Source organism: Heterocephalus glaber, unplaced genomic scaffold (genome assembly GCF_053883595.1).
Source record: "Heterocephalus glaber isolate CG9 unplaced genomic scaffold, H.glaber_assembly_v1.0 deba00001451, whole genome shotgun sequence".
In the NCBI taxonomy this organism is placed as follows: domain Eukaryota; kingdom Metazoa; phylum Chordata; class Mammalia; order Rodentia; family Bathyergidae; genus Heterocephalus; species Heterocephalus glaber.
Window position 1 is genome coordinate 4,614,547 of NW_028258301.1, and position 16,827 is coordinate 4,631,373.

The window sequence follows — 16,827 nt, forward strand, 5'->3', positions numbered from 1 at the left end:
ATTTTCAGGCAATGTATGGGACTTGGGTTAGATCCTCTCCTCATTTCAACAATTCAGGTAATTACTTTTTACCTTTTTCTTTTCCTTCTACTCTAGGGCAGAAGGAGAGTTCTATCTCTACTGCATTAAACAAAGTACCAAGTCATTGAAGAGTTGAGTATAGGACATAATGTTTTCCAGGTGAGAGATGCTACAGGATGGCAATGTAAGTGATGATACTATTTTACAGCTTGATTTTCTCTGAAAAAAATCACAGAAAGTGGAGTGAAATCCCTATGATCAGACTTTGATGACTCTTCATCTCTAGCAAAGCCTAGAAACTCTGGTACATACTGTGGTCTCAAAGGAAGAAGAGGATGATATCACTGATGATCCTGCCCTCAGATTTGCATATGTCTCTTAGGGGGATATATGTCTCTCCCAACTGTTTAATAAAAATAACCACATTGTGGAGAGTCTTCAACCTTATCTTTATAATGCTCAGACTGTAAATACTAAGGACCTCCACCAGAGGTTAGCAACCCAATATTTTCAAAAGATCCTGGTAGGTTTCCAGATTGGCCCATGTCTTAGTTACTTTTCTCTTTGCTGAGACAAAATACCTGGCACCAAAAGTTCATAGAGGTTTCAGTCCATAATTGGCTGACTCTAAGGCAGGGATGACAGACAGACATGGCAGAGCAGAAACAACATGGCACACAAAAGACAGCTAAAGCAACAAGAGAGAGTTTAATAGCATCAATCCGTCCCTTCTATATTATTCAGACTACAGGATTAGGGTGGTGCCAAACTAATCACTCAGATGTAGTGGTTTAGTAATCACACAGCCTTAACCCCAGCATCATATATTCCAGGTTCAACTACTTCTGAAAAAGAAAGTTCCCACCTTATACACATGAAGCTTTTGGGGGACATCTAAACACAAACCATAACAGCCTGCAAACCTCTATGATTCAATTGATGAACATGGCCTTTTCTATGCTCAGCATTCAGAATCTAGAAGAACAGAAAATGAGAGGGGCTGAGGAAAAAAAGACAACCCAAGCTGTCATGATTGCTGAAGCTTTAAAACACCCAGGTGATATAGTGGAAAACACAAGGTCAATAGAGGAAATATTTCTTTTTAAATGCAAGAACACTTGGTACTGGGCATGCAGCTGTACCAAGTCACTGCCTGGGCCTTGTTCCATGTGTTATGTGGTTAATTTTCCTGACACAAGTCACAGGAAGTATGACTGTCTCCACTCCCAGTGAGGGACAGGCCAGCCCAAGTCCTTACCTTCTGCTTTTATATAAAGGGCTGAAGGTGTCCAGGACAACCTACAATGCCTCTGTCTACAGTCATCTAGGAACTCTGGGTAACTCTGCATCCCATGGGTAAATAAATTCAATTATTCTATTTTGGCTCTTTCAAAAATCCCTCTTCTAGAGCTCTAGTCATAGTAGGGACTGAGGGGGACAATGCTCAGGGCTTCTTTTCTCCTCCTCTGACATGTCACTTCAAAGATGTAGTGCTACATGCCAACACAACAATCTGGAAAGAAGGGCTTTTGTGATACAAGAGCAAAAGTAGTCTATCTTCCCAGACAGACTGCTGTCATTCATTGGAAGGGACACATAAGGGACATGATTAAATCAACAAATGGACTTAATATATATATACAAAGTGTTCCACCCAACCACAGAATATACATTCTTTTCAGGTGCATGAGGTACTTACTTGCTCCAAAATAGATCACATGCTAGTGAATGAAGCATGCCTAAGCAAATGTAAAACAAAATTTTACCTCCTATATCATCAGATCACACTACAATAAAACTAGAAATCAACAGCAAAAGAACTCATGCGAACATATGAAATTAAATAACAAACTCTTGAACAATCAATAGATAACAGAGGAAATTAAGGAAGAAATACATAGCTCCTAGAATTTGATGATAATGCCAGTACAACATACCAGAATTTATGGCACACAATGAAAGCCATCTTATGTGGAAAGTTTATAGCAGTGAATGCCCACATCAGAAAAATAGAATGAGCTCAAATAAATTACCTAATTGTCTTAAGTTATTTTTTCTCATTACTGGGACAAATTACCCAATACGTAAAGTTTAAAAAGGAAAGATTTGTTTTGGCTCACAGTTTGTAGAGGTTTCAGTCCATGTGGCAGACAGGCATCACAGAGAAGAAACAGTTCACAGCAGGCAGAAGGTAGCAAAGCAACAAAATAGTGAAGAAGCAAGTCTAAGCATCAAGACAAGCAACAATAGCAGCTTCTTTCTTCCCCTTTTATATTCTACCTAGGTTCTCCTGCTTAGGGCAGGTGTCAAACCAATCAGTGGACTATATTAGTGATCCTTAATCCCAAAACCCTTAATCCTAGCATCCCACCATGAATCAATCACACATTCTAGATCCAGCCACCTCTGAAAAATCCCCATTTATGACCACATGAGGCTTTGAGGAAACATTTTAACACAAGCCATAACATTAACAACGCATATCAAGGTCTTAGAAAAAGAAGAACAATCCAAACCCAAACCTTGTACAAGGAAGTTAATTATCTGATCAGAGCAGAAATTAATGAAATGGAGACTGAAAAAATCAAAAAAAAATCAATACAAAGGATCAGTGAATCAGAGATTCAACATAGCTGAACAGAGGAGAAGTCATGTTGGAGTACTCAGAGAAAATCAACTAAAAACACAGGTAATTGGAAGAAAAGGAGGGACTTACATCCGGATGTCAAAATCAATCTGAAACAAGAGACCTGTAGATCAAAGAAAAATACAGGGATGGGGCATTATAGAATAATTATCCAGGGTCTACTTCCTGTGGGTCTAGTGCACAGGCAGAATAGGAACTACAGCAGGAACTGCCATTCTCCTGGAAGTTCCCCCCCCCAAATGGAGAGACTGAAAATGTGTGGCAAACTCAGTCCAAACAGGATAGATCTGGAATAGAAGGCCCCTCATCTCTTCTGCAAACAGAGAACACTACAGCCTGGCCACAAATTTCACAAGGGCAAGAGACCAGGAAGCTGCTCCCTCCATGATGGGCTGCCAGGTTTTTTTTCTTTCTTGTGTGCCATAATGGCTAAATGGAAACTCTATTGACAACAAAGTCAGGGATAACAAGTAGCAGCTTTGATGATCGCTAGTGGAACAACACAACCCCTCCTGCTTTAAGACAGACACAAGAGAAGGAATTGGATGGCAGACTTGGCTGGAACCAACAGAGCAAGAGGCCTTGGGCAGTGGTAACAAGGAGTGGGAAGTTAGCACTCTCCTGCCCTGCAACCAGCAGGCCAAGCACCCATGGGCCAGGAAGTCACCACTCCATCTGACTTGTGACCAGCAGCACAAGCAGCCTTGGGCCACCACCAGGGGAAAGGAAGGCAGTGCATGAGAGGAGCCAGTGGTGTGGAACAGAGAAGGCTGTACAAGGCTGTACAGTTGGGAGGGGCCAACTGTACATGGGACTGGGAGCAGCCTCAGCCTCCCTCTGTCTGAAGGCACCACAGACACAGCAGAGATTAGAGTTCAGACTTGGACACTACCACAGAACTCTGGGCAGCAGAGAAATTTTTTTTCTTCTTTCTTTGTTCCTGTTTTGCTCTTTCTCAACCGTCTTTCCTGATTTTCTGCTATTTTCATGTGAATGAATATTGTCACTTGTCTTTCTGGTTTGCTTCAATATTCTTTTGCTTTCTCCTTCATCCTTTCTCTTCTGTCCTCTTCTCCAGTTTCCCAAAGCTTGAGTGATCATCCTCTGTCCTTCAGCACTGCTTCTACTATATTTCTCTTCAGTCATCATTCTATTTTGTCACCTATCCTGCTTAAATCCCCCCTCCCAGGGTAAAATCACTCTACCAAGAGGACATTAACTAATTACAAGTTCCTGGTTTATGTTGGATGTTCTTACATGACTATACATCTTGCTCTTATGGTTTAAAGTACCAAATTAGCTGTTACCACAGTTTGTCAGTTTCTAGGTTATGCTTGAAGATATTATTATTGCTAATTGTACGACTTTAGCCAGGATGCCATACCTATTGTGATCAGCCGTTTACCCTTGTCTGAAAACACTATGGTTTTCTGGGCTCATAATTATCACCATAGTCCAGTACCAAAAGACTGGGAGCTGAGCCAAATAGTAACTTCACACCCCTAACAAATTGGGAAGTTAGAATCTTGGAACAGACACAAAGACCAACAGCTAGCTACACCTAGAAGAAGACATGATGAGGAATAGACATTTCTTAGGTGAGCCTTGATGCTAGTAATAGCATAAGAAAGTTAAAAGCATCAAGATGGAAAATAAATTAAAACTTAAAAACAGAAAAGGACAAGACACAGAAGAAAAATGCAACCCCAGACATCCAGCCAACCCAGGACAAATCCAAAGAACAATGAGATAGAGGGAATCATAAGCCACCTGCTGGAATTCTATGAAATGATAGCAGCAGAAGTAAATAAACAGGCAAATGAGGCAATAGAGAAAATCAGAGAATAATCTCTGAGGAAAAAAAGAGATGATAATCATATCAAAGGACCTGCTCAGGAAATCTAGAGTAGACATAAATTTAAAAATAGAGGAGATTAGGAAAATAATGGAAGCCATGAATGCTCAACACAGGAAAGAAACGGAATACATAAAACAGACTCAAACAGATATCCAGGAAATTAAAAATTCCATTCAAAGTTTGCAAAGCGGAATGAAGTGAAGACAAAATATCAGACGTAGACATTAAGACCTAGAAGACAGGATTGTGGTTATCAATTATGAAAAGAAAGATCACTTGAAAATAGCAAGAGACCATGGAAACACAATCCAACAGCACCACAATGATGCAAACAGGAATAACATAAGATTGATTGGAGTCAAGGCAAAAGGAGGAGTCAGTGCAAAGATCAAAAAAGCCTGTCCACAGAAGTAATGACAAAACTTGTCAAGCATGGAAAAAGAAATGGACATACAGATAAGTGAACCATATAGAACTCTAATCAGCGAGGACCAAAATAAATCTACACCAAGGCATATTATACTCCAAATCTCAGAAATTCAGCACAAGAACATAATGCTAAAAGCTATTAGAGAAAAGAAACAAATCACCTATAAAGGAAAGCCCATCAGAATCAAAGGAGACTTCTCAACACAAACCCTGAAGTCAAGGAGAGCTTGGAGTGAAGTATTTCAAGTCCTGAAAGAAAACAACCTCCAACCCAGGTTGATGTACCCCACAAATCTATCCTTCAAAATTGATGGAGAAATAAGATACTTCCATGATATAGAACCACTGAAGAAATTCATGACCACCAAACCAGCTCTACAAAATGTTCTGAAAGATATTTTAGAAAGAGATAACGAAGACCAAAATTCTAAGAACACCAATAGAAAGAAGCTACCAGGCAAGGCAAGCAATTAAGCAGAGTGGAAAGACAGGGAACCAACAAAAGGAAAATAATATGACAAGGATAAACCAATACATACTAGTAATAACTATAATGTAAATGGTCTCAATTCACCAATCAAAAGAAACAGACTGCAGAATGGATCAAGAAGCAAGATCCCAAATTTGCTGCATATGGGAAACACAATTGATTCGAAAATAAATGAGACTGAAATTATACTGAAAGTCAAAGGATGGAAAACAATATCTCATGTGCCAAGAACCCACAAAAAATCAGGGGTAACTATTCTATTTGCCAATAAAGTGAACTTCAAGCCAACACTGATCAAAAGAGACAAAGAAGTTCACTACATACTTGTTAAGGGAAAACACCAAGAAGAAGTGGTAAAAATCATAAATATATATGCACCAAATATGGCATACCCAACTCTATAAAAAATATTAATGGACATGGAAAATCAAATACATGCACTCTACAATTAAATAATAATGCTTATACAATATACTGGAATTTATGGGATGCAGTGAAAGCAGTCCTACAGGGAAATTTCTAGTGGTGAATGCTCACATCAGAAAAACAGAGTAAGCTCAAATAAACAACCTAATATTGAACCTCCAACTTTCAGAAAAGGAACAAGTTAAGCCCAAACCTTGTAAAAGGGAAGAAATCATAAAGATTGTAGCAAAAATTAATGCAATCAAGACTTAGAAAACAATACAAAGAATCAATGAATGGAAGAGTTGGTTCTTTGAAAGATTACATAAAATTGATAAACTCCTAGCCAAACTTATCAAAAGAAGGAAAGAAAATACTCAAATCTTTATAATTAGCAATGAAAAGGGTGAAATCACAATGGATCCTGCAAAAATGCAGATCTTCAGCACTTATTTTAAGAACCTTTATTCTAATTAAGATAGAAAACAGAGGAAATGGATAGATTCCTAGATACCTATGAATTACCAAAGCTGAGTCAAAAAGATATAAAAATTCTAAGTAAACCAGTAACAGTTAATGAAACTGAAGAGGTAATTAAAAACCTACCAACAAAGAAAAGCTCAGGGGCTGGGGATTTAGCTCAGTGGCACTGTGCCTGCCTGAGAGCAAGGTCCTGAGATCGATCCTCAGTACAAAAAAAAAAAAACAAAGCCCAGGTCCCATGGATGAACTGCTGAATTTTACAAGAAATTTAGAGAAGATATTATGCTAATGCTTCTCAAACTATTTAATGAATTGAAAGGGAAACAATACTTCCAAAGTCATTTCTAGAAGCCAGTATTGCCCTCTACCAAAACCAGTGAAGGATCAAACCAAAAAAGAGAATTACAGGCCAATCTCCCTAATGAACATGGATGCAAAAATCCTCAATAAGATAGTGGCAAACAGAATTCAGTAAATCATTAAGAAGATTATACACCACAATTCATCCCAGGAATGCAAGGATGTTTCAACATATACAAATCAATAAATGTAATACACTATATTAACAGAGCCAAGGACAAAAAACACACAATCATCTCAATAGATGCAGGAAAAGGATTTGACAAAGCCCAACACCGATTCACGTTGAAAACCCCTACAAAAAACTGGAATAGATGGTCTTTATCTCAATCTGATAAAAGCCATCTATGACAAACCAACAGCCAACATCACACTAAATAGACAAGATCTGAAAGCTTTCACTTTAAAATCAGGAACATGACAAGGATTCCACTTTCACAACTTTATTCAATGTAGTTCTGGAAACATTAGCCAGAGCAATTAAAGAAGAGAAAGAAATAAAAGAAGCAACCATAGGAAAGGAAGAGGTTAGCTATCATTATTTGTGGATGACATGATACTCTACATAGAAGACCCCAATAACGCCATCAAAAGACTTCTAGACTTAATAATTCAGTGGTGTAGCTGGATAAAAAGTTAACACTCAAAAATCAATAGCCTTCCTGTACACAAATAACAAACTCAGAGAGAAATTAGGGAAACAACCCCTTTCACAATAGCATCCAGATAAATGAAATATCTAGGAATCAATCTACTGAAGGAAGCAAAAGACCTCTTGTTCCTAGATAGTAAGAACTAATACAGTGAAAATGGCCATACTTCCAAAATTGTTATATGCATTTAATGCAATCTCAATGAAATTCCAAAGGATATCTCACAGAATTAGAGAAAATGTTCCAAAAATTCATTTGGAACCAGAAGAGACCTAGAATAGAAAAACCAATACTGGGAAACAAAGGCAAGGCTGGATGCATCACAATCCTTGAACTGAATTACAAATCTACTGTGATAAAAACAGTGTGGTACTGGCAACACACACACACACACACACACACACACACACACACAGAAACAGACCCAAGTATCAATTAAACAGGTTGGAAGATACAGAAACAACCCCACACATACTCACTCACCTTATATTCAACAAAAGGGCCAAACAATTTCACTGGAAGAAAGATAGCCTCTTTAGTAAATGGTACAGGAATAATTGGCTTTATATATGCTGAAGTTTAAAACTAGACTCGTATTTCACCATGTACTAAACTAAAATCAAAATGGATCAAAGATCTAAATATTAAAACAGAAACAATCTGCTGGAAGATAGAATAGGTAGAACTCTCAAAGACACTGGTGTAGGTAAAAACTTTATGAACAAAACCCTAACTGCACAGGAAATATCACAAAGAATCAACAACTGGGACCTCATCTTATTAAAAAGAATTTGCACAGCAAAAGAAATCACCAATAGAGTGAAGAGACAATCAAAAGTGTAGGGAAAAATTTTTGCCAGCTGTTCCTCAAACAAAGAACTATTATCTAGAATGCTATTATCTAGAATATATAAAGGACTCAAGGGCCAAGGATTTAGCTCAGTGATGCTGTGCCTGTCTTGCAAGTGTTCAATCCCCAGTTACCACCCCCCCCAAAAAAGAACTCAAAAAAATCAGATCACCCATATTTAAAGACCCAATCCAAAAATGGGAATCTGAAATGGAAAGACATTTCTCAGAGGAAGAAGTACAAATAGCAAATAAATACATGAACAAATGTTCAACATCAGTGGTCATTCAAGAGATGCAAATTAAAACAAAGCTGAGATTCCACCTCACTCCAGAAAGAATGGTTGTTATCAAGAAATCAACTAAAAACAAATACTGATGGGGTTTTTTGGGGAAAGAAACCTTACTCCACTGTTAGTGGGAGTGTAGACTGATGCAACCACCATGGAAGTCAGTGTGGAGACTCCTCAAAAAACTAAAACTAGAAGTGCCATTTGACCCAGCCATTTCCCTTCTTGGCATCTTCCCAAAAGAATTAAAAGCATCCTATCACAGTGATATATCTGCACCCATGTTTATATTGGCATAGTTTGCAATAGCTAACTCTTGGAAACAGCCCAAATGCCCATTAACTGGTGAATGGAGAAAGTTTTTTTTTTTAATAAAATGGAGTATCACTCAGCCATAAAGAAAGATAAACTAGAGACATTTAAAGTTAAATGGATGCACCTTGAGGCCATAATCTTAAGTGAAATAAATAGGAAGCACATATGTAAATACCGACTTGTTTCTCTGGAGTGAGAAACTGAAAGTGTAAATAAGCACCAAAATGTATAATAGATATTGTGAAATGGGAAAAAAAATGATCAAGGGGAAGGGGAACTGGGAGAGGGTGGGGGAAAGAAAAAAAATAAAAAAGGAGAAAAATACGCAAACAACCTTTTGTATATTGGAGGGGATGGAGAGGGTGAAGGGAGGGAAGGGGAATGGGAAAAAATAAGAACCAAGACATATCATGTACAGGTACAATGATGAATGTGATCATAATGTATACCTGAAATGTACCAATAAACTTAATGAATAAAAAAGAGAAGTAAACACCACTCACCCTAAACATTCCCGTATGACTCCTACAACTCTATGAAGATAACATTATCACCTAAATACAGTTGTGTACAATGAATATACACAAGTGTTTGCCCCTATATACACAATGAAAACTCTATAGACACAGACTCTAGGACAGTGATGGAAAATCTTTTTGAGACCAAGTGCCTAAAGTGCAACCCAAAGCCCATTTATTTATTCCAAAGTACCAACACTGCAATTAAACCTGAACAGGAGATTTTAGTTTAGAAAAAACAACTGTTACTTCATGCCTGGTGTTTGGGGCAACTTGGCTCATGTGCCAACAGAGAGGGCTGTGTGTACTCCCTGCAGCACATGTGCCAAGGCTTCCACAACTGCTCTAAGATTACAAACTATTGTCTCACGCGCCATTCAAAAATGACCCATACGAAATACACCCACTCTAAAATGCATATACTGCACACTTCTTGACTGCACACACAATCTGCAAAACCTTTGTTTTTGAACACACATGATGAACCTCCCATACTTCCAGAATACACACTCCCTAGACCCCATAAACTCAAATACACAAATGGCTACAAAATCCCCACACTGAGCAGATCATAGACAGGAGGACCACACACAGAAGGAACATCATAAAACTCAAGGTTTACACTGCAAAATAAACAGAAAGAGGACCCCCGAGTCACTTGTATACTCACAAAAGTCCCAAATACACCTGCAGAAGTCATAAATGTGCACCAAAACATTCTGATAAATACAGACAAAGCACTAATAATGCCTGTATGCTTATTAATATTTACACACTACTGGGGAGCGCGGGGAGCCGCTGCAGGCTGGGCTTGGTCTCCTGGGCAGCACCGAGGGGGAGCTGGGAGCCACGCTCCGCCGAGAGTTGGGCAGGGAGCGCCCGCGCTTTCGAGGCGTCATGGGACCCCATCCCGGGCCCCAGAGGGTACCGGCTGAGGCAAACCCTGGGCCTCCTCGCGGCCGAGCCTGAGCGACCCTTGGCTTCCCCTCCCTTTGCCCTGTTTTTACCTGCTGTCGCCGCCGCTGCTACCCCTTTGCTCTCCGTTATGGCCACGGAGCCATCCCCGCTCCAGCGCTCAAGGCGCCCAGCACTCCAGAAATGCGGACCCCGCTGGCGAGCGGTGCCGCCCCCGAAGGCACCGCGAAGTCGGCGGGCGGCGGGCTGCATTTCCTTAACGGCTGCGTGCCCCTGTCGCATCAGGTGGCCGGCCGGGCACATGTACGGGAAGGGCAGAGTGGGAATGCTGCAACATCCAGACGGCACAGTTTTGAAACAGTTACAGCCACCTCCGAGGGGCCCCAGAGAGCTGGAATTTTATAATACGGTTCATGCTGCTGATTGTAGTGATGGTGTTCTTCTAGAGCTATGAAAATATTTGCCAAAATATTATGGTATCTGGTCACCTCCCACTGCACCAAATGATTCATATCTAAAACTGGAGGATGTGACTGATAAATTTAATAAGCCTTGTATAATGGATGTAAAGATAGGTTGAAAAAGCTATGATCCTTTTGCCTTATCTGAGAAGATTCAGCAACAGGTCAGCAACACCCATTAATGGAAGACATTGGATTCTTCGTGCTTGGCATGAGGATTTATCATGTTCATTCTGATAACTATGAGACACAAAACCAGCACTTTGGAAGAAGCTTAACCAAAGAAACTATAAGGGATGGAGTCTCTAAGTTTTTTCATAATGGGTTCAGCTTAAGAAAAGATGCAATTGCTGCCAGTATTCAGAAGATTGAGAAAATTCTGTAGTGGTTTGAAAGCCAGAAGCACCTTAGCTTTTATGCAAGTTTACTACTATTTGTTTATGAAGGTTTGTCTCAGCCAGCCACTACAGATCCAAATCACAGAACTTTGGCAGAAAAGCTCTTGTCCAAAGGACAACTGTCAGACATGGAACTACTAGAGTACAATAACTTTCATAGGTTAAATTCCACAATGAATGGAAAACTAGAGTCTTCAGTAGGCAAGAACTTATCCAAGATGTAGGCTCATCACAGAAAAATGTATTCAAGAAAGCATCACAGTCAGACTTCACTGGAAGTTAAAAATATGGAGCAAGACAATGGATGGAAAAACATGTCACAAGAACATTTAAATGGAAGTGTACTTTCCCAGCTGGAAAAAGGTTTCTACCACCTTCCCACTGGTTGCTAAGAGAGTGCAGAAGTAGAAGTGTGAATGACAGATTTTGCTCATGTATTCCCTAGCAACACAATAGATGAGGGATATGTTTATGGTTTAAAGAATTTAGTTACTATACTTCAGAGTATTTTAGACAACTGAATCTTTTTGCTGTAGTCTTTTTAAGGAGCGGGCCAGTTATACTGAAGAGCAGCAGTCTCTATCTCTGCATCTGTAATGCTATGTAAAAAATTTGTATTTTGAGTTGACACTGTATTTGTCTTTATACTTTTGGTAGAAAGGCTATCTTCTTTCTACTCTTACTTAGGAATACTAATTTGTTCATTAGAAAGCTATGAAGAATAAAGAAACAGGAATGTTAAGCAGGGACTGCGGTGGTACATGGCTTCAGCATGTTTGCTCAAGCAAAACACAAAACATTATTCAGTCATAAGAGTTTATTTAGTTTTCTGTAGCCAATTTATCATGAAATCTCTGTCCACCCAACCTTGACAATGAGCCATATCCAACCTACTACATTATTAAACACCTTCAAAAATCTAGGGGCCAGGGATTTAGCTCAGTGGTTTCACCGCCTGCTGCGCAAGCACAAGGACCCAACTTCGATCCCTGGTACCAAAAAAAAAAATCTAGAAAGCACAGGTGGATGTCATCAATATTGGCGTGTAGGAAGTTAGTAAACCTGGAGAAAATCCTACTTCAGAAATCAGTAGTTTAGATTTTATATTTAAAAGTTCAGACCAGCATATCAAAGGTGCTTCTTAGTGAAATGATTTAGAATCACTGTATTCCTAAAGCAGATTCCCCTTTAATTTCCATTTATCTATTTATTTCAAAATACTATGTGAAAAATATAATTGAAATCTACAACAACAACAAATACCCTGATATTAAGGGCACTATATGCTTAGCAGGGTCAGAAGAAGGAAGGAAATTATTTTCAAGGAACAAAATATTTTTCTTTTAAATTCTTTATTGCAGAATCAGAATTTATATTTACTATGTTGTGAAAAGTGTCATAAACCATGTAATACCTTTTTCTCAGAGGCTTCAAAAAGGTGGATGGTGGGCCGGGATGTAGCTCAGTGGCGCAGCACCTGCCTGGTAAGTGCAAGGTCCTAAATTTGATTCCTGGTACTGGGAAAGAAAAAAAAAGATGGATGGTTGTTGCTTTATTTTGCCTTTAAATAATTTTGGAGAACTTTTTCCGTTTAAAATTTGTATATCTATATGTCTCTTGTTAAGCAGTAGTATAAATGTCTGTTGTTAAGAATAGTGTTTTTCCAAATTTGGTAAATAATGAAAGATGACATCCAGTTGTGTAAATGTCAGCATGACTACGAAGGTAGTGCATCACAGAGTGTTTGGAGCATTACCTATATCCATACTTGTATTTAACACTTATTTTATATCTTATTCAACAGAGAAATTGTAACTTATTTCAGGAGGAGTAGAAGCAATAACATTTTTCCTGGAAAAATTAGAGTTGTAAGTGTTTTCTTTGTTTCACATTCATCAACTTTTAAAAAATAGTTATTTTGGGCCAGGGATTTAGCTCAGTGGTTTCGTCGCCTGCTGCGTAAGCACAAGGACTCGACTTCGATCCCCGAGACCAAAAAAAGACAAAATTATTTCTCATTGAAAAATGTTAAAAACTTTGAAACTGAATTTGCAAATGCATTTGATGTTAATGCTGTCATTACTTCCATTTTGATTTACTACTAACCACATGATTAAATAGTTGAACAATTTTGCCAGGTTCGTGTTTTAGAGTTAGGAATTGTTAAGACTTTTTTCATCTCTTTTGTGGTCTAGAGGAAATTTAAAATTTATTTTCCCTTCCCAGTCCTCTCTGAAGGTACTTTCCAAATATGAGTCCAAACAAAAACACCAAATAAATGCTCTACAAATTCTATGTTTAATAAATCTATTAAGTCAGAATAATTGTAAAATCCATAATGCATTTTCTTATTTGGAGTTAGTGTAAAGCATTTTTCATATTAACTTCATGTTTTTTCTCTGCAACCTAAGTGGGTATTGGCTATAGGGTTTTTGTTCACTTTTTGGGGTCGGAATCAAGTTTCAAGTCATAATTGACAGAAAAAATTTAAAGTTTTACTTGTTTTTTCTTAAAATATAGACCTTTGTTGTTGTTATTATTGTTGTTACTTCAATAATGGTTCAATAAATAGTAAGCTCAAAAAATAAGCACTATGTTGAATCTTAAGGCTTTTTCCTGATAAAGTTGAGTATTATCAGATCCTTTGCATATGTTAGCTCCGTAAAGTTTGCATCAGCTGTTCCAGATTTCCTTCATCTGTATTTGGAAATATAGTTTTGTAAAATCTGTGTCTTACCTTTTTGATACAATAGATCATGTTTTGTTTTAATAAAACAAGAAGTGCTTTTATCTTTTGTTTTTTAGGGAAAAAAATATTTATACACTACTCCCACACATCTATGGACACACATATACAAATGGTACCAATTCTTGAATGTATACATTTCCCCAAACACCATACAGTTTTTGTACCTCCAAAATACCACCTCCTAACCACAATACTCAAATAGTCCTAAACATACCTATAATATGTCTAAAAATCCAATACCCTATGAGCAAATTGGTGTAATTCATTCCTCCAGATGGATATACATAGAAACTACATACATGCCCAAGAAACGTAGAATAACTACCACATACCATTTATAAATGTGCATAAAACCTCTTACAAGTCCCAAATAATTCCTAATCAAAGCCTGCTTGTACATCCCCCAAATACTGACAACCATAGTTTAATACAAATAGAATTCCCATTCTCCCTTGTAAAAACATGTAACTTCAACCTTTGATTAAATAAACACATCTTTACTCCCCAAATACATGTTAAGACTAATGCTTGAGCATATGACCTTCTTTTTACTAAAATGAGACATTACATTTTATCCTGCAACCTGCTTTTTCCAGGCAAACAGCTCTACTTTTCTTTTTTTTATTTGTTTTTGTTTTTGGTTTTTTTTTGGTACCAGGGATCAAACTCAGATCCTTGCACTTGCACTAGCACAGCAGGTGGTGAAACTGCTGAGCTAAATCCCCGGCCCATCTCTACTTTTCTATGACAGTAATTATCTCATCTAATACATTCAAACAATATTCAAATTTCTCCAGTTGACCCCAAAGTCTCTTTATAACTGCTTTGTCCAGAATAGCACCAAATCTAGGATTCTCTTTTACATCTGATTACCATGGTCCTTGTGCTTCTTTTTTTTTTTTTTTTTTTTTTTTTTGCAGTGCTGGGGATTGAGCCTAGGGCCTTGTACATACTAAGCAAATGCTCTAACACTAAGCTACATCTCCAGCTGTGCCTCTGTTAGCCTAGCAAGGAAGTCATTTTTGAAGATATAATACTTGTGAGAAGGCACTACTGGCCTCTAGTTTCATTCCCAATAAAGTGCTTATTTACAGCTGAAACCTAATGAGCACAGTGTTTACTCTTCACATTGCTATCAGCATTCTGGTCTTCTGAGCTCTCACCAAGATCATCTACTCAGCCCTACTTCCTGCTTTCTAGGGTTTTTCTAGCCTAAATTTCCAAACACTTTCAAACTCTTCCTATAAACCAATTCCAAAGGTTTCTGAACCACATAAGTAGATATAGCAGCAATGATCTCATTCTCTGTACCAATTTTCTGAGCTACTTGGCCTTCTGTCATTGTGACAAAATATCTGATCAAAACAACTTTAAAGGAGAAAATTTTACTTTAGCATACCATGGCAGAGGTTGTTGTCCATAGTTACTTCCCTGTGATGGGTAAGATTCCTACAAAAGGGAATACTTGTCAGGCTTTGGCCGAGCTGTACTTCATGGCAGAGAACACATGAAAACTACTAAAACTCATAGCATCCTAGAAACAAGGAGAAATAAATCAAAGTGTTAAGGCCACAATGTTTACTTCAAGAAAATGGCCCCGAACCCTAATTCCCTTCCATTAGGCCTCATCTCCTCAAATGTTCCATCATCTGACAACAGCGCTGTGAAACAGAGACTATGTCTTTAATAGATGAATCTTCGAGTTTAAAATCCAAACCACAACATGGTATTCATAGCCCCTGACTTGTTCTCTTGACCTCTTCCTGCAAAGGCCACTCTTCCTCAGGTTTTATCCCTGAGTCCCAGTAAGCAAGATACACAGAGCCAGGGACAAAGATCTTGAGCTAGGTCTGAGGGAGGCATGAGGACCTGTGGAGTCAGTTGGTGACCACCTTGATTACATAGCTCCCTCTCATGTATCAACCAGAATAGGATAAATAAAGTAGGCAAAGGATACTTATCAGAAAATAAAATCTGAAATGAGCTTCTCAGAGGTAGAGGTATCCCGAGCCTCCAGAGGAGAGAGGAGAAAGGAGAAAAGGAGAACTTTTCCTCAAAACATAATCCATTGAAACATTACTCCCAAGCCAGAAATCAAAACATTTCATCTGTAGTGAGGGTTCAGGGAGGGTCTGTCTAGCACCAACCCTTCAGGTTTTCATGGGGATAAGTGGGCTTAGAGCTAGTGACTTGGCTGACCTGCCTGATAACCAGGGGGAAGACAGTACCAGGTACAGAAGTTCTGTAGGCTTTCAAAACTGGACCCCATGAAGGATGTCTTCACCCATCTGGTGCATCCCAGAGCAACCAGCAGTACCTGTGGCTGCCCAGCTGCTTCTCAGGGGGATTTGCATGGGAGAGGTCCTTGGGCTATCAGACCTCCTGCCCAGGAAATTACACAGTTTATGACTGCTGTCCACCACTGAGACAGAACCTATGAAAGTTCTGCTCTCCATGGCCATCTGTCCAACTAGTCAGATACATCCAGCAACCTAAATGCTAGGAGCACACATGAAGAAGGAGCAACTACCTGCCTACATATCACTCAACTCATATTCCTAAGGAGGAGCCAGAAATCAGCATTTATAAGGTTTTGGGGGGCTAAAGAATGAACTAACCTAGTTAGGACCAATGTGATGACTCAGAATTACCAGCGCACATACAAGCATCCAGAGCCACTAATGCCCAACTCAATTCCCAGAAAGTGTCAGGTACATGTACTTCCTGTTATGGAACATTCTCACTACACAATCATCTTGTCACAATACTAAACACACACACACACACACACACACACACACACACACACAAAGGTGTGCTAGTAAATACTTATTAAAGAATCCTCCAAGGAGAGGGAAGAAATTCTTAACTTTTAGGTCATGGGGTGTAACTATCCCAGCATGATTAAGTTCACCTACAAACTTGACACAAATGGACAAAAAAAACCCAAAACAAACAAACAACAAAAAACAGGAAGAAATGACCA

The 16,827-nt window shown here is 38.7% G+C and overlaps 1 protein-coding gene and 1 pseudogene across 1 annotated transcript in view; one reads left to right on the forward strand and one right to left on the reverse strand.

Annotated features, from left to right (window-relative positions):
• The window catches only part of Slc5a9 (solute carrier family 5 member 9), a 58,338-nt gene that overhangs the window by 39,393 nt on the left and 2,118 nt on the right, over positions 1-16,827 (reverse strand). The window contains exons 3-4 of the mRNA XM_087214868.1: positions 15,241-15,375; positions 12,507-12,609 (exon numbers count right to left, since the gene is read on the reverse strand). The gene's annotated coding sequence lies outside the window, so the exon portion shown is untranslated. The remainder of the gene's footprint in view (positions 1-12,506; positions 12,610-15,240; positions 15,376-16,827) is intronic.
• Positions 10,364-11,613, forward strand: LOC101701490 (inositol polyphosphate multikinase pseudogene; annotated as a pseudogene).